Below are 21568 nucleotides of genomic sequence, written 5' to 3' on the forward strand. Positions count from 1 at the left end.
CTAGTAACACAGGCAAAATTGGGGTGCACTGCCGTAGTGCCACTGCACTTAATGGTGGTGATGGCCATTTAAAAGCCACATGCCACATAATTCACCATTTGCTGCATATTCTATGGATTTTAACAAACAAAAATGTGTTTCAAGCTCAAATGGATCAAAGTCAACAACACATGTCGCCACACAGTGGAAGGCCCATCACAAAGGTTGACAGTAAGCTTTCTGTTGCTTGTTGCTAAATTTGGGTTTTTATCTGGCACTAATGAGGTGAAACATTTGCCAACACAGTGCTAGCATGTGTAAAATTGATAAAAAAATTAAGGAATACTATCAAATATCCAGTATTTGTAAGCTCAAACAATTACCCGAAGGTGTCAAGGCGCTGGGGCCGTCGGAAAGATTAAGCGAGCTATTGCCCAGAGTCACATGGTGCTGGGCAGACCCCTGCCACCGGAGCTGGGGATCGAACCCAAAAAGTACTGCATTAAGCTGCATGTTGGCTTTTTTTTCCGCTGCATAATTTAGTCAGCCATGCTACATATTTTCATCCTTCCTGGCGCCTAATTCCAGCAGCCTTGCTTATAAAGTGTATAATATAATTTTTAAAATGATGACTTGCATAGTCACAATGCTGTGTGTTACAGGCTGGAACTGCACAGCGTTATAAATACAAAAGTCAGGGTTCCACACTATGCCAAGCAGGATCCAATTGTGTGATTCTCTGGTATCACAGACAACTGCAGTGATCACATTAATGTAAAGAGATTTGAAAACATTAAAGAAAGTGCTCCCAATTTACTTTCCTTTGCATCTATTTTTCCTTTATTTTATGTGTATTATCTTTTATGCAGCTGGCTAAATGTTTAAATTCAACAAAATACTTACAGGAAATGTTTAGCCACTTAGCCACATCTTTGAACCCACCACCACTGGCGCCAAGAATAACAGTTGCCATTGTTTTATATGCCCTTTACCTGCTGGGTGTAAATGAAGCAGCCTAGAAACACGATAAATAAAGAAAGTCACACTTCCAAGCCATCTTTATTTACAAGCCACGGCTCCCCAAAGGGGCACGCCCCACAGTTTGAAGACCTCTGACTTAGAGAATAAAGACTCAACTGGTCAAGGCTAGTCTTTTCTCATTTTGTTTGGGGGAGTGGGAGGTTGTGTAGGGAAGTAGGATCTGATTCTTATGGTTACCCCCACTTTTTGCTTGATGGTGCACTGTTTTGACTTGTCTGACTGGGATCCGGCTAATGAGGACCCCAGTCTATCTGCTTTCTCCTTTAAATTGTCGTGCATGTACTTCGGTACACTCCATATTGGATACTGAGGTGGTACCCTTATAAGTCCCTAGTATATGTTACCCATGTACCCAGGGTATAGGTACCCCAGAGCCCTCCCATGTTCTGAAGCATGTATCATGCCACCCATGGGAGGCCATGCAAAATGGAACTATAAGCCTTCTTTATTAATTTATTTTATTTTGATTTATTTTGACAGTTTTGTATAGCAAGAACAAGACCCTTGCTAGTATCAGAGCGCTTTACCGGGCAAATGAAATTAAATTAAATGAAATGGTGATTAACATATACATGTAAATACAATGAATAATGTGCCGACAATACTGGTAACTATTAGAGACTAGCGTATATCTACAAGTTGTGTTTGACTGTATCGAAGACTGAGGATAAGTCAAGTAGGATTAGCAAACAGGCTTTATTTTGATCCAGTATTTGTAGGGCGTCATCTATTATGTGGGTCATGGCTGATTCGGTACTGTGCCCTGATCGAAAGCCTGATTGGAATTGATCGAGTAGGCTGAAGTGTTCTATATGGTTACTAAGCTGCATATGGACACGTTTTCCGAGTAGTTTGGCCAGGGTCAGGATGTTGGATATTGGGCAATAGTTATTCAGGTCTGATGGATCTGCTGATGATTTCTTTAGGATAGGGGATACCTGGTCAGCTTTGAGGATGTCTGGGATGGTTCCTTGCTGAAGAGAGGTATTAATAATCCTGGTCAATAGGGGCACTAGCGGTGGAATGAAGATCTTTAAGTGTGTTGCTGGGAGAGGGTCTGTGAAATGATTGGAGGGATTCAGAGCCTTGAGCGTGTTTAGATAGTTTCTTTGCTGTAGAAGTTGAAGGCGGAACAGGAAGCATTGTTCTTGAGGTCGAGCTCTGCATAGCAGTTGAGCGGGGTCCCTGTAGTGGTTTTTGTTATGAAAAAGGAGGCAAGTTCCTCGCAATTGAGGAGTGTCTCAGGATTAGCTTGGGGGGAGTGGGAGACACCCTTAGATTGAGCTTTGATTATTTCAAATAGTTTTTGGGGCGATTCTTAGCTTGGTCTAATTGTTTAGATAAGAAGTCAGCTTTTTATTGTCTAATCTTTCTGTAAAAGGGAATTTCTGGTGCTTCTTAGTAATTTTGAGGTGGGCAGCAGATGGAGTGGCTCTTCATTGTCTTTCAATTGCTCTCAATGATCTTCTGTCTTCATTAAGCCTACCATCATACCAGGGGTTTGATTCTTTTGTGGTGACTCTTTTCAGTTGTAGGGGAGCTATGTTGTCAAGTACTCTATTCATAGAATGGAAGTAGTGATTGGTTAGAACATGTATATCATTTGATCCATCCGGCAGGGGCATGCAGATGTGACTAGCGGTTGCGAGTGCAGCAGGATTGATGTTTTCTAGGTTCCTCTTCCAGGTTTTCATCTCGTAGGTTGGACAGATAATAGTTTAACTACTTCCTTGATATGAAAAGTGATTATGTGATGGCTGGACCAGTTGCAGGGGAGAATCGATTCTAGCTGGGTAGAGCCTGCTTTGGAAATTACTAGATCAAGGATTGAACCTTTTTTGTGGGTGGGGCTATCACAGATTGGGACAACTTGAGGTTGGGTAGGAAAGCTTTGAGGCTATTGACCTCTGGGTCATCAAGATCGTTCCAGTGGAGGTTGAGGTCCCCAGGAAGATCTGAGTATTCTGTTGACCGACATTTGTGGCTAGAATATCCATTATGTGTTCGATGAAGGTAAGGTTATTACCAGAGGATGGTAGAATGAATCAAGTGAGCATATTGGTTTGTTATTGCTCTTGATGTCTAGGCAAAGGTATTCCCAGGAAGAGAACACCAGCGAGATGGAGCGGTTAACAGAGAGGTTGTTCCTATGAATGCAGGCAATTCCACCTCCTAGCCTATTGAGTCTACCTAGTCTTGTGATGTAATAGTTTGGGGGAACTAATATGTCTAATATGGGCGTGGAAGATTCGTTTAGCCAGGTTTCTGTTAAAATGATAAGGTCGGGTTGTAAAGAGGTCAGCTATATCAGCGGCATGACCTGCTGCTGATCTGCAGTTTAGTAGGATACATTTTACCTAGTCCTTGGTCGGAGTGGTATACTGGTCGTGGGAGAAGTGTACTCTCTTGAGGTTATTTTCAACAATACCTCTGGGAGTGTGTCTTGTAATTCTAGAGGCATTGAGATGGATGGGTTGGATTAAGACCAGTTTGTGTGAGTCATCCATGTGTGCAGATTTAGAGGGTAGAGAAGAGAGTTTGCAAAAATGAAGTAGGGAGGTAAGATCATTTGCTGAAAGGGTTTTCTTTTCTCTGATCAGACGGGATGGGGCATTGGGGTCAGGAACTGTTTTCCATCTGGGGATTCAAGCTAGCCTGGCTGATGAGGGGTGATACCATGAACCCAGTCCAAGAATACCTTCTTCCAGTCCAGGGAGGACCTAGTTAGGCAGCTCAGGCTTGACTGTTCCCTTGGGGAACAGGTTCAATACTGAATTGCCTATGACTATGTCCAGAACTTGGGTGACGTGGTGAGCTAAATAAAGATAGATTAAACCCAGATGTTTGACTAGAGGCGAGTGTTTGAAAAGTTTCAACACTCTGTTCATTATTTTATATTGTAAAGTTATTATGTGCTCCCTTATTGGATACGGGTATGCCTAGATGTGGGTCCCTTGCTCGCTGCACCACTGGATTCAAGCTAGCCTGGCTGATGAGGGGTGATACTCTGAAACTAGTCCCAGAATTTGCATATGCCTGAGTCCAGAATTGGGGTCACGTGGCGAGCAAACCTACGATGGATTAAACCCAGATCTTTGACTGGAGGCGAGTGTTTGTAAATTTTCAACACTCTGTCCATCATGTTAGTTTGTGAAGTTACTATGTGTGCTCTAAGTGGATAAGTGTATGACTAGACTTGAGCCCCTTGCTCGCTGCACCACTGGATTCAAGCTAGCCTGGCTGATGAGGGGTGATACCCTGAACTCAGTCCCAGAATACTTGCTTCCAGGCTAGGGAGGACCTAGTTAGGCTGTTCAGGCTTTACTGCTCCCTTGGAGAATAGGTTCATGACTGAAAGGGATGACGTGGTGAGCAAAATAAAGATAGATTAAACCTAGATCTTTGACTGGAGGCAAGTGTTTGAAAAGTTTCAACACTCTGTTCATTATGTTATATTGTAAAGTTATTATGTGCTCCCTTATTGGATACGGGTATGCCTAGACGTGGGTCCTTTGCTCACTGCACCACTGGATTCAAGCTAGCCTGGCTGATGAGGGGTGATACTCCAAAACCAGTCCCAGAATACTTGTTTCCAGTCCTGGGAGGATTTAGTTGGGCAGTTTGTGTTGGACTGTTCCCATGGGAGCAGGGTCAAGACTGAATTGCATATTCCGGAGTCCAGAACTGGGGTCACGTGGAGAGCAAAATTAAGATGGATGAAACCCAGATCTTTGACTAGAGGCGAGTGTTTGTAAAGTTTCAACACTGTGTCTATCATTTTATTTTGTGAAGTTTCAATGTGCGCTCTAACTGGATAAGGGTATGACTAGACGTTGGCTCTTTGCTCGCTGCACCACTGGATTCAAGCTATCCTAGCTGATGAGGGGTGATACCCCGAAACCAGTACCAGAATACTTGTTTCCAGTCCAGGGAGGACCTAGCTTTGCAGTTCGGGCTGGACTGTTTCCATGGAGAGTAGGTTCATGAATGATTTGCAAATCGCCGGGATTAAACTTGTGGGATGTTCCAGGGAAAATACCAATGGATTAAACCCAGATTAGTGACTGGAGGTGAGTGATTGAAACGTTTCAACACTCTGTCCATCATGTTACTCTGTGAAATTTCGATGTTCTCGTTAATTGAATGTGGTTTATGCCTAGACGTACTTCCCTAGCTCGCTGCACTACTGGATTCAAGCTAGCTTGGCTGATGTGGGCTGATACCCTGAAACCAGTCCAAGAATTCTTGTTTTCAGGCCAGGGAGGACTTAGCTAGGCAGCTTGGGCGAGACTGTTCTCATGAGGAGCAGGGTCAAGACTGAATTGCACATGCCTGAGTCCAGAACTGGGGTCAAGTGGCGAGCAAAATTAACATTGATGGAACCCAGATCTTTGACTGGAGGTGAGTGTTTGTAAAGTTTCAACACTTTGTCTATCATGTTATTTTGTGAAGTTTCAATGTGCGCCCTAAGTGGATGGAGGACCTAGTTAGGCAGTTCCGGCTTGACTGTTCCCTTGGGGAGCAGGTTCATGACTGAGTTGCAAATGGCTGGGTTTACACTAGGGTTATGTTCTATATGCGCTCTAAGTTGATAAGGGTATGACTAGACATGGGCCCCTTGCTCGATGCACCTCTGGATTCAAGCTAGCCTGGCTAAATTGGGGTGATACCCCAAAACCAGTCCCAGAATACTTGTTTCCAGTCCTGGGAGGACCTAGCTTTGCAGTTCGGGCTGGACTGTTCCCATGGGGAGTAGGTTCATGACTGAATTGCATATGGCTAAGTCAAGAACTGTGGTTATGTGGCGAGCAAAATTAAGATGGATTAAACCCAGATCTATGACCAGAGGTTAGTATTTGTAAAGTTTCAACATTTTGTCTATCATGTTATTTTGTGAAGTTTCAATGTGTGCCCTGAGTGGATAAGGGTATGACTAGACGTGGGATCCTTGCTCGCTGCACCACTGAATTCAAGCTAGCCTGGCTGATGAGGGATGATACCCTGAAACCAGTCCCAGAATACTTGTTTCCAGTCCATGGAGGACCTAGCTTGGCAGCACGGGCTGTACTGTTTCAATGGGGAGCAGAGTCAAGACTGATTTACATATTGGCGTGTCCAGAACTGGGATGATGTGGCGAGCATAATAATTTTGGATTAAACCCAGATCTTTGACTTGACGAGAGTGTTTGAAACGGCTTAACACTCTGTCCATCATGTTATTTTGTGAAGTTGCTATGTGCACTCTAAGTGGATAAGGGTATGACTAGACATGAGCTCCTTGCTCGCTGCACCACTGGATTCAAGTTAGCCTGACTAATAAGGGATGATACCCCAAAACCAGTCCCAGAATACTTGTTTCCAGTCCAGGGAGGGTCTAGCTTGGCAGTTCGGGCTGGACTGTTCCCATGGGGAGCAGGTTCATGACTTATTTGCAAATGGCTGGGTTTAAACTTTGGTGATGTACCAGGGAAAATACCAATGCATTAAACCCAGATTTGTGATTGGAGGTGAGTGTTTGAAACGTTTCAACACTCTGTCCATCATGTTATCCTTTGAAGGTTCTATGTGCTCGCTAATTGGTTCCCTAGCTCGCTGCACTGCTGGATTTAACCTAGCCTGGCTGATGAGGGGTGATACCCCAAAACCAGTACCTGAATACTTGTTTCTAGTCCAGGGAGGACCAAGCTTGGCAGCTCGTGCTGGACTGTTTTAATGGGAAGCAGAGTCAAGACTGATTTACATATGGCTGGAACTGGAGTGAAATACCAGGGAAAATAACAATGCATTAAACCCAGACCCGTGACTGGATGTGAGTTTTTGAAACAGATCAACACTCTGTCCATCATGTTATTTTGTGGAGTTGCTATGTTCACCGTAAGTGGATGAGTGCATGACTAGAAGTGGGCCCCTTGCTCCCTGCACCACTGGATTCAAGCTAGCCTGGCTGATATGGGGTAATACCCTGAACCCAGTCCCAGAATACTTGTCTCCAGTCCAGGGAGGGCCTAGCTAGGCAACTCAGGTTTGACTGATCCCTTGTGGAGCAGGTTCAAGACTGAATTAAAAATAGCTGGGTCCATAACTGGGGTGATGTGGCAAGCAAAATAAAGATGGATTAAACCAAGATCCTGGACTGGAGGCGAGTGTTTGAAAGCTTTCAACACTCTGTCCATTATGTTATTTTGTGAAGTTAAATGTTCTCCCCATGTGTATTAGGGTATGCTTAGACGTGGGTCCCTTGCTCCCGGCACCACTGGATTCAAGCTAGCCTGGCTGATGAAGGGTGATACTCCGAAACCAGTCCCAGAATACTTGTTTCCAATCCAGGTAGGACCTAGCTTGGCAGTTCGGGCTGGACTGATTTACATATTGTCGGGTCCAGAACTGAGGTGACATGGCGAGCATAATACATTTGGATTAAACCCAGATCTTTGACTGGAGGTGATTGTCTGAAAAGTTTCAACACTCTGTCTATCTTGATAGTTTGTGAGGGTGCTATATGTGTACTTTAGTGGATTAGGGTATGCCTGGACTTGGTTCCATAGCTCGCTGCACAGCTGGATTCAGCAAGACTGGCTGATAAAGGGAGATACTCCAAAACCTGTCCCGGTATACTTGTTTCCAGTCCAGGGAGGACCTACCTTGGTAGATCATGTTGGACTGTTTTAATGAGGAGTAGAGTCATGACTGATTTGCATATGGCTGGGTTTAAACTTGGGTGATGTACCAGGGAAAATACCAATGGATTAAACCCAGATTTGTGACTGGATGTGAATGTTTGAAACGTTTCAACACTCTGCCCTTCATGTTATTTTTTGAAGTTTCTATGTGCTCGCTAATTGGATATGGGTGTGCCTAGACATGGGTACCTTGCTCACTGCACCACTGGATTCAAGCTAGCCTGGCTGATGAGGGGTGATACCCCGAAATCAGTCCCAGAGTACTTGTTTCCAGTCCAGGGAGCACCTACCTTGGCAGATCAGGTTGGACTGTTTTAATGAGGAGTAGGGTCAAGACTAATTTACATATGGCTGGTTCCAAACTGGGGTAAAATACCAGGGAAAATAAAAATGCATTAAACCCAGACCTGTGACTGGTGGTGAGTGTTTGAAATGGTTCATCACTCTATCCATCATGTTATTTTAGGAATTTGCTATGTGCGCCCACAAGTGGATTAGGGTATGACTAGACGTGGGCCCCTTGCTCGCTGCACCACTGGATTCAAGCTAGCCTGGCTGATGAGGGGTGATAAAAAAATAACAACAGAAGGGAGGTAGAGTGGAGAGTTAGGATTCTTACTCCACGGGCACTGTTACATAAACAAAAATAATCCTACTCACAGTGGAAAAGGGGGGGGAATGTCGACCACAGATGCGGGTACATTCAGTGTTTTGTAAAATACCCCTCACACACCAACAGGCCCCTTGGTGTCATGCTTCATCATTGGGGCCTTCGCACCCCTCTAACGGGATGCGGCGTGCTGCGACCTACGACTACGCGGGAGCACTTATAGTAAAGACTATGTGTGGTGCGTGTGGTGGAAGTGGTAGGGTATTTTATAAAAAATGTGAGTGGTGGGATGTGGTGAAGGTTAAAAAGTACCTGGCTCGTAGGTGTCAAAGAATTTTTTTTTTAATTCAACCTCGGGCTGATACTAGTAAAAGAAGTGCAGTTTGAGGTAGTTAGCTGTCGTGATTATGGACAGTACCTCTGGTGTGCGTCAACATGTTTCGGAGCTGGTGCTCCTTCTTCAGGACGGGGGCACAACTTCCCCACCTTACTCACGTTTTTCTATTTGGTGTGTAATAAACAAAAAGTGAAAGACTATTTACAGTGTTTAAAGTTAACTAAGGCTACAGTGTGCCTACAGCGGTGAAGGAACATGCAGTTGCATGACCTAGAAAAAACAAAAACAAAAATAAATGAGTTTGGTTGCCCAGGTTGGGCTAGCTCAGACAGGTGCAGTCACCTGGAGCACCAAAGATGCAATGATCCTGTAGAAGAAAAAGGACACACAAAACACACAACACATATAACACATATTAAGTCAAAGAGGCACTAGGTCATACCTAATGTATTAGGTTTTCTTGCTTCATGAGCATCAAGTGAACGTGTGGGGTGTTGTTGTTGCTAAATTCGCAACCTGGATGGACAGAGATTAGATTTCAGTCTCTTGTACTCACTGTTAAGGTAGTAGATGGTGTTTTGGTGTACCAAATACTTACAGGCTCCGGATAGAATTACCTCTGTGTTCCCCCTACGCTGCTCTGCTGGTAATGACTCAGGCAGCTCTCCCTCTCATATTTATACTTAAGATACTTAATTTGTTTTGGCCGGTCATTGGTTAATTAGCGGATGTATTTTATGCCCTTTTAAGGTTTATCCGCCAGTTAACCAGTAACATGGTATTCCTTATTTGGTATGTCCGGTTCTCTGTAGTAAACAGCCATCAGCTGCAAGAGAAATAGGAAAAGGGCGTGTTCACGGAGTTGTTATTGATACGCGCATGCGCATCAAGAGTGCCGGTTCATGCGGTAGTTCTTGGAAAACGCATGCGCGAGCGAGTAGCGTTTTTGTAGAGTGTCTCCGCTCTTACAATGTGCATGCGCTGTGACACTCCGCTCTGTGCAGCGCGATTCCCCTGTTAATAAAAAGTCAACATGCTTGATCTGAAAACGTTTATAATGAAATATAGGGATTGACTATAAATATAGAATCCCTAAGGTTTTGTAAGGCTCAGGATGTTAGAGAAAGCCTTTTATTCAAGCATGGGGGTGACATCCAAATTTTTGCCGTGAGGGTAGGTGCTGAGTCAATAATATGTCAGCATGTAAAAAATGAGAGGGGGATGCCTTTGGGAAACACGTTAGTCAAGAGCCCATGGGGAAAGGATAGGTACACACTGTGGTTCAGTGAGAGTTTGACAGCTGACTCCAGGGGACATCATCATTGAGACCATGGGTATTTGTACCCAAGCGGAATACCCACCGTTGTTCTTTCAGAAACAGGTCTGAGTCGGATGGTACGTGTTCAATCACTGTCCATTGCAGATCATTTACACAGTGTTGTTTTTCCATATAGTGGGATGCCATTTTGGTGGTGGACTTTTTACAGCGTACATTGCTTTTGTGCTCACCCATTCGCGTTTTCACAGCTCTTGTCGTCATTCCTACATACTCTAAACCACAAGGGCATGTGATCATATACACAACATTTTTTGTGTTACAATTTGTGAAAGCACGTTGTTCCCAAGTTGTTCCATTCCTAAATGTCAATGTCTTACTTTTTTGCGTCAGGTGGCAACTGCTGCAATTCCCACAGGGAAAGTGTCCTTGAAGCCCAATTGTGGTTTGTCTCATCGGAATGTTCTTTTTGGGTCTCGTGTGGACCAGTAAGTCCTTAAGGTTTCTGCCCCGACAGTGTGCATGCATTGGTTTCTCCAAAGTCATGTTCCCACAATTCAATATCCTCCAATGTTTATTTATGATCCTGGATACCTCGTTGGATATTGTGGAATAGGTCGTAACACATATTTGTCTCTTTTTGTTGTCTGTACTCTGTGGTTTTACTTCCAGCAGGGCGTCCCTGTGATTATTCTTGGCTTTTTTCATTGCTTTATCAATAATCCTGGCGGGATATTGTCTTTGCATCAACTTCTTTTTCAGATCACCAGCTTGAGTCTTGAATTCACTCAGTTCTGTGCAGTTGCGTCTTAACCTTAAAAACTGTCAGGCTGAACAACCAGAATGCATACCTGAAATTTACCAGCACGATGTCAAGTCAATCAATGGTGTTCCTGGACTTGAATATCTATGCCGAAGGCAATAGACTCAAGAGCACCACACACTTCAAACCAACGGCCAGGAACTGCCTCTTAAGGTATGACAGTTTCCATCCCAGACATCTTAGGGAGAATCTGCCATATGGACAGTTTTTAAGAGGGGAGCGTCACCACGCATGCGCATTGTAAGAGCGGAGACACTCTACAAAAACGCTACTCGCTCGCGCATGCGTTTTCCAAGAACTACCGCAAGAACCGGCACTCTTGATGCGCATGCGCGTATCAATAACAACTCCGCGAACACGCCCTTTTCCTATTTCTTTTGCAGTTGATGGCTGTTTACTACCGAGAACCGGACATACCAAATAAGGAATACCATGTTACTGGTTAACTGGCGGATAAACCTTAAAAGGGCATAAAATACATACACTAATTAACCAATGACCGGCCAAAACAAATTAAGTATCTTAAGTATAAATATGAGAGGGAGAGCTGCCTGAGTCATTACCAGTGGAGCAGCGTAGTGGGAACACGGAGGTAATTCTATCCGGAGCCTGTAAGTATTTGGTACACCAAAACACCATCTACTACCTTAACAGTGAGTACAAGAGACTGAAATCTAATCTCTGTCCATCCAGGTTGCGAATTTAGCAACAACAACACCCCCAACGTTCACTTGATGCTCATGAAGCAAGAAAACCTAATACATTAGGTATGACCTAGTGCCTCTTTGACTTAATATGTGTTATATGTGTTGTGTGTTTTGTGTGTCCTTTTTCTTCTACAGGATCATTGCATCTTTGGTGCTCCAGGTGACTGCACCTGTCTGAGCTAGCCCGACCTGGGAAACCAAACTCATTTATTTTTGTTTTTGTTTTTTCTAGGTCATGCAACTGCATGTTCCTTCACCGCTGTAGGCACACTGTAGCCTTAGTTAACTTTAAACACTGTAAATAGTCTTTCACTTTTTGTTTATTACACACCAAATAGAAAAATGTGAGTAAGGTGGGGAAGTTGTGCCCCCGTCCTGAAGAAGGAGCACCAGCTCCGAAACATGTCGACGCACACCAGAGGTACTGTCCATAATCACGACAGCTAACTACCTCAAACTGCACTTCTTTTACTAGTATCAGCCCGAGGTTGAATAAAAAAAAAAAATCTTTGACACCTACGAGCCAGGTACTTTTTAACCTTCACCACATCCCACCACTCACATTTTTTATAAACTACCCTACCACTTCCACCACACGCACAACACATAGTCTTTACTATAAGTGCTCCCGCGTAGTCGTAGGTCGCAGCACGCCGCATCCCGTTAGAGGGGTGCGAAGGCCCCAATGATGAAGCATGACACCAAGGGGCCTGTTGGTGTGTGAGGGGTATTTTACAAAAAACTGAATGTCCCCGCATCTGTGGTCGACATTCCCCCCCCCCTTGTCCACTATGAGTAGGATTCTTTTTGTTTATGATGAGGGGTGATACCCTGAACGCAGTCCCAGAATACTTGTTTCCAGTCCAGCGAGGACCTAGCAAGGCAGTTCATGCTTGATTTTTCCCTTGGGGACAACGTTCAAGACTGAATTGAAATAGCTGGGTCAGAACTTGGGTGATGTGGCGAGCAAATTAAAGATAGATTAAACCCAGATCTTTGACTGGAGGTGAGTGTTTCAAACGTTTCAACACTCTGTCCATCATGTTATTCTGTGAATTTGCTATGTGTACCCTTAGCGGATAAGGGTATGCCTAGATGTGGGTCCCTTGCTTGCTGCACCACTGGATTCAAGTTAGCATGGCTGATGAGGGGTCATACCCTGAAGCCAGTCCTAGAATACTTGTTTCAAGTCCAGGGAAGACCTAGCTTGGCATTTCAGGCTTGACTGTTCCCATGGGGAGCAGGGTCAAGGCTGATTTACATAAGGATGGGTCTAGAACTGGGGTGACATGGTGGGTTTAATGAAGATTGATTAAATCCAGATATTTTACTAGTGGTGAGTGTTGGAAAACGTTCAACACTCTGTCCATCATGTTATTTTGTACACTAACCTCATTAGGGTATTCCTTAATGTGTTTCCCTAGCTCATTGCACAGCTGGATTCAAGCTAGCCTGGCTGATATGGGGTGAAACCCCCAAAACCAGTCCCAGAATACCTGTTTCCAGTCCAGGGAGGACCTAGCGCTGCAGCTCGGTCTGGACTGTTTTAATGGGGAGCAGGGTGAAGACTGATTTATGTGTGGCTGGATCCAAACTGGGGTGACATTCCAGGGCAACTAACAATGAATTAAACCAAGACCCGTGACCGGAGGTGCGTGTTTTAAACTTTTCAACATTCTGCTCATCATGTTACTTTGTGAAGTTGCTATGTGCGCCCTAAGTGGATAAGGGTATGCCTAGATGTGGGGCCCTTGCTTGCTGCACCACTGGATTCAATCAAGCCTGGCTGATGAGAGGTGATACCCTGAACCTAGTCCCAGAATACTTGTTTCCAGTCCAGGGAGGACCTAGCTTGGCAGTTTGGGCTGGACTGTTTTCATGGGGAGCAGGGTCAAGACTAATTTACATATTGCCGGGTCCAGAATTGGGGCGACGTGGCAAGCAAAATAAGTTTGGATTAAACCCTAATCTTTGACTCGAGGTGAATGTTTGAAAGGTTTCAACACACTGCCCTTCATGTTATTGTGTGAAGTTTCTATGTGCTCGCTAATTGGATATGGGTATGCCTAGACATTGGTACCTTGCTCACTGCACCACTGGATTCAAGCTAGCCTGGCTGATGAGGGGTGATACCCCGAAATCAGACCAAGAATACTTGTTTCCAGTCCAGGGAGGACCTACCTTGGTAGATCGGGTTGGACTGTTTTAATGAGGAGTAGAGTCAAGAATAATTTACATATGGCTGGTTCAAAACTGGGGTGAAATACCAGGGAAAATAAAAATGCATTAAACCCAGACCTGTGACTGGAGGCGAGTGTTTAAAATGGTTCAACACTCTATCCATCATGTGATTTCGGGAATTTGCTAAGTGCGCCCCAAGTTGATCAGGGTATGACTAGACGTGGGCCCCTTGCTCGCTGCACCACTTGATTCAAGCTAGTCTGGCTGATGAGGGGTGATACCCTGAACCCAGTCCCAGAATACTTGTTTCCAGTCCAGCGGGGACCTAGCTAGGCAGTTCAGGCTTGACTGTTCCCTTGTGGAGCTGGTTCAAGACTGAATTGAAAGTAGCTGGGTCCAGAACTGGGGTTACATGGCGAGCAAAAAAAAGATGGATTAAACCAAGATCTATGACTCGAGGCGAGTGTTTGAAACGTTTCAACATTCTGTCCATCATGTTATTTTGTGAATTTGCTATGTGTACCCTTAGCGGATAAGGGTATGCCTAGATGTGGGTCCCTTGCTTGCTGCACCACTGGATTCAAGTTAGCATGGCTGATGAGGGGTCATACCCTGAACCCAGTCCTAGAATACTTGTTTCCAGTCCAGGGAAGACCTAGCTTGGCATTTCAGGCTTGACTATTCCCATGGGGAGCAGGGTCAAGGCTGATTAACATAAGGATGGGTCCAGAACTGGGGTGACATGGTGAGCAAAATGAAGATTGATTAAACCCATATCTTTAACTAGTTGTGAGTGTTGAAAAACGTTCAACACTCTGTCCATCATGTTATTTTGTACTCTAACTTGATTAGGGTATTCCTTAATGTGTTTCCCTAGCTCATTGCACAGCTGGATTCAAGCTAGCCTGGCTGATATGAGGTGATACCCCCAAAACCAGTCCCAGAATACCTGTTTCCAGTCCAGGGAGACCTAGCGTGGCAGCTCGGTCTGGACTGTTTTAATGGGGAGCAGGGTGAATACTGATTTATGTGTGGCTGGGTCCAAACTGGGATGACATTCCAGGGCAAATAACAATGAATTAAACCAATACCCGTGACTGGAGGTGCGTGTTTGAAACTTTTCAACACTCTGTCCATTATGTTACTTTGTGAAGTTGCTATGTGCGCCCTAAGTGGATAAGGGTATGCCTATATGTGGGCCCCTTGCTTGCTGCACCACTGTATTCAATCAAGCCTGGCTGATGAGGGGTGATACCCTAAACCCAGTCCCAGATTACTTGTTTCCAGTCCAGGGAGGACCTAGCTTGGCAGTTTGGGCTAGACTGTTTTCATGGGGAGCAGGGTCAAGACTGATTTACATATTGCAGGGTCCTGAACTGGTGCGACGTGGCGAGCAAAATAAGTTTGGATTAAACCCTAATCTTTGACTCGAGGTGAGTGTTTGAAAAGTTTCAACACTTTGTCCATCTTGTTATTTTATGAAGTTGCTATGTGCGCACTAAGTGGATTAGGGTGTGCCTGGATGTGTTTCCTAGCTCATTGCACAGCTGGATTCAAGCTATCCTGACTGATGAGGGGTGATACCCTGAACCCAGTACCAATATACTTGTTTCCAGTCCAGGGAGGACCAAGCTAGGCAGTTCAGGCTTGACTGTTTCCATGGGGAGCAGACTCAAGAACTGATTTACATATGGCTGGGTGCAGAACTGGGGTGATGTTGCGAGCAAAATAAAGATGGATTAAACCAAGATCTTTTTTTTTTTTTTTGGTGTATGAAGTTTATTTGCACTTACCACATAAGAAAATACGTTACATGTGATTCGCCTACAACCATTATTGGCCGGCTTCAGTTGTGTGTGCCCGACCGGGCTCATTTGGTCATGTACACAGCCCATCAGCCGACATCCGTAGGACCGGCGGCGTCTTACATCGGAATCATAGTACTAAAATTTAGTGCTATAGTCATTCATAATCATGCCAGGGTTCTTACTTTTTTGGTAACATTTTCTCCCAACTTTAACTGGATGGAACCATCCATGAACTCAACTTAGTTGTGTCTATCAGTAACGAATACTCTGTGTCACAGCATCCTCCCTCCCCTTCCATACCACGTTATTAGTGTTCAGCGGCTGGCCACCCACCATGTATCTTGTCTAGTTGTTTGCATTTACCGCCTCAACCGCCCCATGCTCCAATAAGTAGGTTCTGAGGTACTCCCAATAGTCTTTGGGCCTTGATCTAGTCGGTAGCTCCTCCTCATAGGTGTTCAGAGTGTCACGACAGTACACCATATCTTCCAACCATCTCTTAACCTCTGGCCCTCGTGTACTGTTCCAGTGTAGGGAGACCCTCCTCTTGGCCAGTAACAGCGCCACTGCGCAGAACTTTCGCTTCGTCGCTCTCAACTTTAGTTCAATACCCAAGAGGCAAAGTTTTGCATCGCATATCAGGGAAGAACCCAACATTTCATTCAGCGTTTGTACCACCTGTTCCCAATAACCCGCCACCTTGCGACAGTGCCAAGCTAGGTGCATGAAGTCCGCTCCCTCCTGTTTACACCTTTTGCACTTTGAGTCCTCTTGTAACCCATATCTTTGTAATCTCTGAGGCGTGTAGTACACCTGATGTAGGTATTTGTAATGTATGATTCGTAAGTTACCGTTTGGTGTCAGCATGTCGGTTAGCATGCATGCAGATGCCCATTCCTCCTCAGTGAGGGGCGTCACTAGTCCCTCACTCCACCTATTCCTAGCTTTGTCAGTACCTCCCCCTATCGCTCCCTGTAAGCTAGTATATAATTTAGACACCAGGTGAGATGCCGTTGGTGCTGAGAGTAGGAGTTGCAGTGGCGCCAGAGGCGTTGGTTCCTCCGGGTGTGTCGGGTAATGCTCCTTAAGTGCCCTCTGTAGCCTATAATAGTTAAATGTGAATAGGAGGGACGGGTTGCTGATGTATTGCATCGTGTTTAACGTTTGGAAGACCCCATTCAGATACAAGTCACCCATTTTATCTATGCCTGCCCATCGCAGCTGATCCATGCCAACCTGTTCTTGTGTTACCGAGATATGCGGGTTATGGGCCAGAGGAAGTGCCGGAGCGTACAGTGGCAGAGCGTTAGCCGCTTTACCCATTAATCTCCATGCTTCCGTGGTGGTGTCCACAGTGTTTATGTCTCGTTCATGTAGCCTGGGGCGTTTGTGTAGCAATATGTTCGCCAGCGGTATCGGGTCCGCGTCCCCCGCCTCCACCGCCACGTGTGTCAAGAAGGGTACTTCGTGGTGCCAGTAATGCGCGAATTGCGCTTGAGCGCACAAGTAATAAAGATAGAAGTCCGGCACCTTGAAGCCCCCCCTAGCATACGGAAGTGTCATGGTGTGTAGCTCCATTCTTGCTTGCTTTCCAGCCCATATCAAACTAATCACCAAGGAGTTTATACTACGGAACACTGCCGCTGGCGGCTTAATTGGGATGTTGTTGAATAAGTACAGGAACTTGGGCAGGAGCACCATTTTTACAATTGCGGTCCGGTCTGCCATGGATAATGGAAGTTTATTCCATCTTTTTATTTTATCCTCCAAGGCCGCTATGACTCGCCCATAGTTGGTGCGTATGACTATTTCTGGGTCCCTGTGGAACCATACTCCTAAATACTTCGTAGGATCTTCCTGCCACTCGAGTGGGTAGTCTAGGGGTATAGGACGTGTGCTGTCCGTCAGTGCTAGGACGAGAGATTTGTCCCAGTTGATTTGTAGTCCGGAGTGGCTCCCAAACTTGATGTACTCCCGCATCAGCGGATTCAGGTTTTGTGCCGGGTTCTTGACATAAAGCACCATGTCATCCGCGTATAATGATATGTGGATGGGGCGTGATGGCATCTGTATGGCTGAGTAGTGATGGTGTTGTCTGATTTTACAGGCCAACGGCTCCAGGATCAATGCAAAGAGCATCGGCGAGAGCGGGCAGCCCTGCCTAGTTCCTCTGCATATCTGAATGGGCTCTGAAATATGTCTGTTTATTCTGATGCGAGCTGACAGGTTGGCATATAGCATAGAGATCCAGCCCAGGAACATCAGGGGAAACCCCATGTGCACCAGGACCGCCTGAATGAAGGACCATCCTATGGTGTCAAACGCCTTTGCAGCGTCAAGTAGCACTGCCACTGCTTTCGTGTCTGGGGATAAGTAGTGGGCCAGGGCAAATAGTGTGCGGGTATTATGTGTGGTAGCTCTGTCAGGTATGAATCCAGATTGGTCTGGCCTAATTAAGAGAGGCATGAGTGGTTTTAGCCTGTCTGCCAGTAGACTGGCGATTATTTTTGTGTCTACGTTTAATAGGGACAAGGGGCGGTACGAGTCCCATTTATCTTCCTCCTTACCCGGCTTTAAGAGCGCAATGAGTAAGGCTTCTCTCATGGAGCCTGGTAGGGTTTGGGCCTCGTGTGCTGCTTCATAGAGCCTCACCAAGTGGGGCGCGAGCAGATCTGCATATTCTTTGTAGAATTCTGTCACGTACCCGTCCGGCCCCGGTGCCTTGTTGTTTGGCAATCGCTTGATAGTATCAGTAACCTCCTCTACCGTGACAGGCCGCGCTAAGTATGCTCTGTGACCGTCTGACAGCCACGCTAATTCCACATCTTCCATATATGCTAGCAAGTCTTCCTGTGTGGGTGAGGTGCGTGCTTTGTACAATGCGCCGTAGTGTGCCATAAATTCCGTTATAATCCCTTTAATGTCATTCACCCTTTCACCTGTGGCCTTACAGATGGCTGTTATGTTTTGAGGGTCCCTCCCGAGCATATCTTGTCTGCCAGCGCCTTACCTGGTCTGCCTCCTTCCCCATAGCGCCTGGCCGTCGCCCGTTTAGTTACATACTTGAGTTTGTCTGAGGCGAACTGTCTGTGTTCCGTCAGAAGGGTCTGTATGTCTCCTAGTACCTTAGTGTCCCCTGTGTACGTGTATATGTGCTCCAGCCCCTGTATGGCTTCTTCGCGTGTGCGTAGTTGTTGTCGGATGTCCTTCAGTATACCCGAGGACGTACTAATGCATACCCCCCTGATTGTGGCCTTAAACGCTTCCCACAGAAGACATGGGTCGTCCGTTGTCGGGCCGTTTATGTCGAAGTAGTCTACGATTGCTGCGTGTATAGTTGTGACATATAGCGGGTCCTTCAGGGCAGTCGCGTTGAAACGCCAAGTGAAGGGCGGCGGCTCATATTTCGGGACCACTATTTTTAGCAAAACTGGGTTGTGATCTGACAGTGTCCTGGGCAGATGTGAAATGTGTTGAACCCAAGTTAGTATCTCCCGGGTACCCAACCAATAGTCCAGTCGCGCCCAGCTATTGTTCGCAGCATTAATGTGAGTCGCAGCGGTGACCCCGGCGTTATTATTCCTCCATATGTCAGTCAGTAGGAGGTCTTCTATCACGTCCCGCAACATGTGTCTTGCATTGCTATGGTGTTCCGTGGTATGTGCAGCTCGGTCTAACTGGTCTTGCAGCGTAACATTAAAATCACCTCCCCATAGTACGTGGTCTATATGTTTGTCTGCGAGTGTCTGCCACAGTTTCCTGTAAAACCCCGGGTCATCTACATTAGGGCCATATGTGTTTAGCAACAGGATCCTCTGCCCTCTAACCTTCCCTTCTACCATTACACTTCTGCCCTCCGAGTCTCTGTTCACATTCGTGATTTCAAAGTGTGTCCCTTTACGTATTAGGATACTAACCCCTCTAGAGTACGTCGAGTAATTAGAGCTTGTGACTGATTCTGCCCATCTATTACCCAATGTAGGTGTGTGCGTGGCGGCTTGGTGTGTTTCCTGTAAATACACTATGTCCACACGCAACCTGTCGAAGTAAGCAAACATCTGCCTGATCTTTTTCGAGTTGCCTAGCCCTCTGACATTCCACGTGAGAAGGGTCAACGCATCAACTCTTGACATTGTCACATGTACTCATCAGGATATATCGCACGAGGTGTAACCGCAGTGTACGGTTCTGTACAGATACTAAACATTGGAGTGTGTGGTGCGCGATCCACGTCAAATCGGTGAAACTGTTATAACAATGTACATGGTTATGTATGGTCATGAAGGTCGCCATGCTTCTCAGACACAGAGTTTGTGATTCTAACAACCCCGGTTCCCCCTCACTCCCCCCACCCACTTTAGCACCCGAACTTTGCCAAAGCCATCCCTTAACTAACTGTACCCGCACTTGAAAACTCGGTGTGGGGCGCACCCGCTTGGGGGTGTCGCCAGGTTCACACATCTCCATCCACGTAGTGGACGTGGACAGATGCCTATTCCGACTTTTATGTCGTGTGTGAGGTCTTTCACCCTCTCCCCTTCACCCGCCATCAGAAAGCAAGAGTATGACATCGAATAATTCCAAACATCATAGTTCGACATACCCCAGTCTCACATGGTAGTAGAAGTTCAATGCAGTGCTAGCAGTGAGGGCCAGCCCGAGGGCCTCCCAGTGTTTGTACCCCCGTTATATACTCAACTGTCAGGGGAGCTACTCAGTCTCTCGACCATGGTGTCTCTTTGTGCGCCTTCCGGAGGCCTCCTGCTCCCCAAATACTCACTGCGAGGACATTCATCCCAGGCCCACCGCTGCGATGTCCAGTATGTACGTCGCCGTAGTCCCACAGTGTCTGGCCGAGTGCCTCGGGGCGGGTCAATGTTTGCCAGCCATATGTTCCTGGGGCCTAGTGGAGTTCCTGAGCCGTTTCAGGGGCATCGAAGCTCCATGTCCGCACCTCTGTTTATTCCACATCGCTTGTTGATTCCGCTCTGTTCTGCTCTTTCCGTCGCTTTCCTTGCTGCTTGATAAAGTCATGTGCCGCCTGAACCGTCTGCAAAATGACCGGCTTGCCCAAGTTCGTGATTTTGAGTTTAGCAGGGTACAGCATGGCGTACTCGAGACCCAGGTCCCGTAGTTTCTTTTTCACTGGTGCAAATTCTTTCCGCGCCAGCTGCACCGCCATTGTATGGTCAGGGTAGAATTCCAGAGTATTTCCCTGATGTGTGATTTTGCCCATGTCTCTGGCGAGTCGGAGGACTGTGTCTCTGTCCCTGTAGTTAAGTGTACGCGCTATGATCATTCTTGGGGCAGCCCCCGGTTTCGGAACAGGCGCCAGGGAGCGGTGCGCCCTCTCGATCAGGAACACCGAGGATAGTTTGTCGGCGCCAAATATGTCTTTCAGGAGTGTCTCGACATACGTTTCCATCCTCCCTGTGTTGGTGGATTCCGGCAGGCCGGAAATTCGGATGTTGTTCCGCCTGGACCTAGCTTCCTGATCCTCCACCTTCGCGCGAAGGGTCTCCACAGTTTTCTCCAATCCTCCACATACCTTCGACGTGGTTTTATGCTCGTCTTCCACTCTGGAGATCCTCTGTTCTGCCTCCACAAGGCGCCCGTCGTGGTTCTCTATTTTGGCCACCATATTATCCACCCTCTGCACCACACTGTCCAGTTTCCCGTTCATTTCCTGCAAACTCTGCTGGATTGCGCGAAGCACCGATTCCATGGCAGACCCCTCTGCCATGTCTCCGTCGCCCTCGACTTCAGGGGTGGTCGTCACATTTTTGGGCTGCTTCCTTGTTTCGAAGGGGAGCTTGGACTGTTGTTTCTCCGGCTTCCCCATAGTCCGCAGTGGCAGAGGCGAGGTGTGCTCGGCCGTTTTTGGGCTGTTGGCCGTCTGCGTACTACGACCCGCTGGTGTTTGGGCCCCCCACCTCTGGGTACGTCTGCTCATCGACCTTGGTTGCGGCTAGAAACGGTTGCTATGTTGTTGGCTTCCCGTTGTTGGACTGGTGGCAGCGTCCGTAGCGGGACCGTTCAATGGCGCGTTATAGTGCCGAGCGCTTACTGGTTGTGGAGTGAGTTGCTGGTCTGTGTGGCTTCAGGAGGATCGCCATGTGCTTCTGT

This window comes from Lissotriton vulgaris, chromosome 9, assembly GCF_964263255.1.
Source record: "Lissotriton vulgaris chromosome 9, aLisVul1.2, whole genome shotgun sequence".
In the NCBI taxonomy this organism is placed as follows: domain Eukaryota; kingdom Metazoa; phylum Chordata; class Amphibia; order Caudata; family Salamandridae; genus Lissotriton; species Lissotriton vulgaris.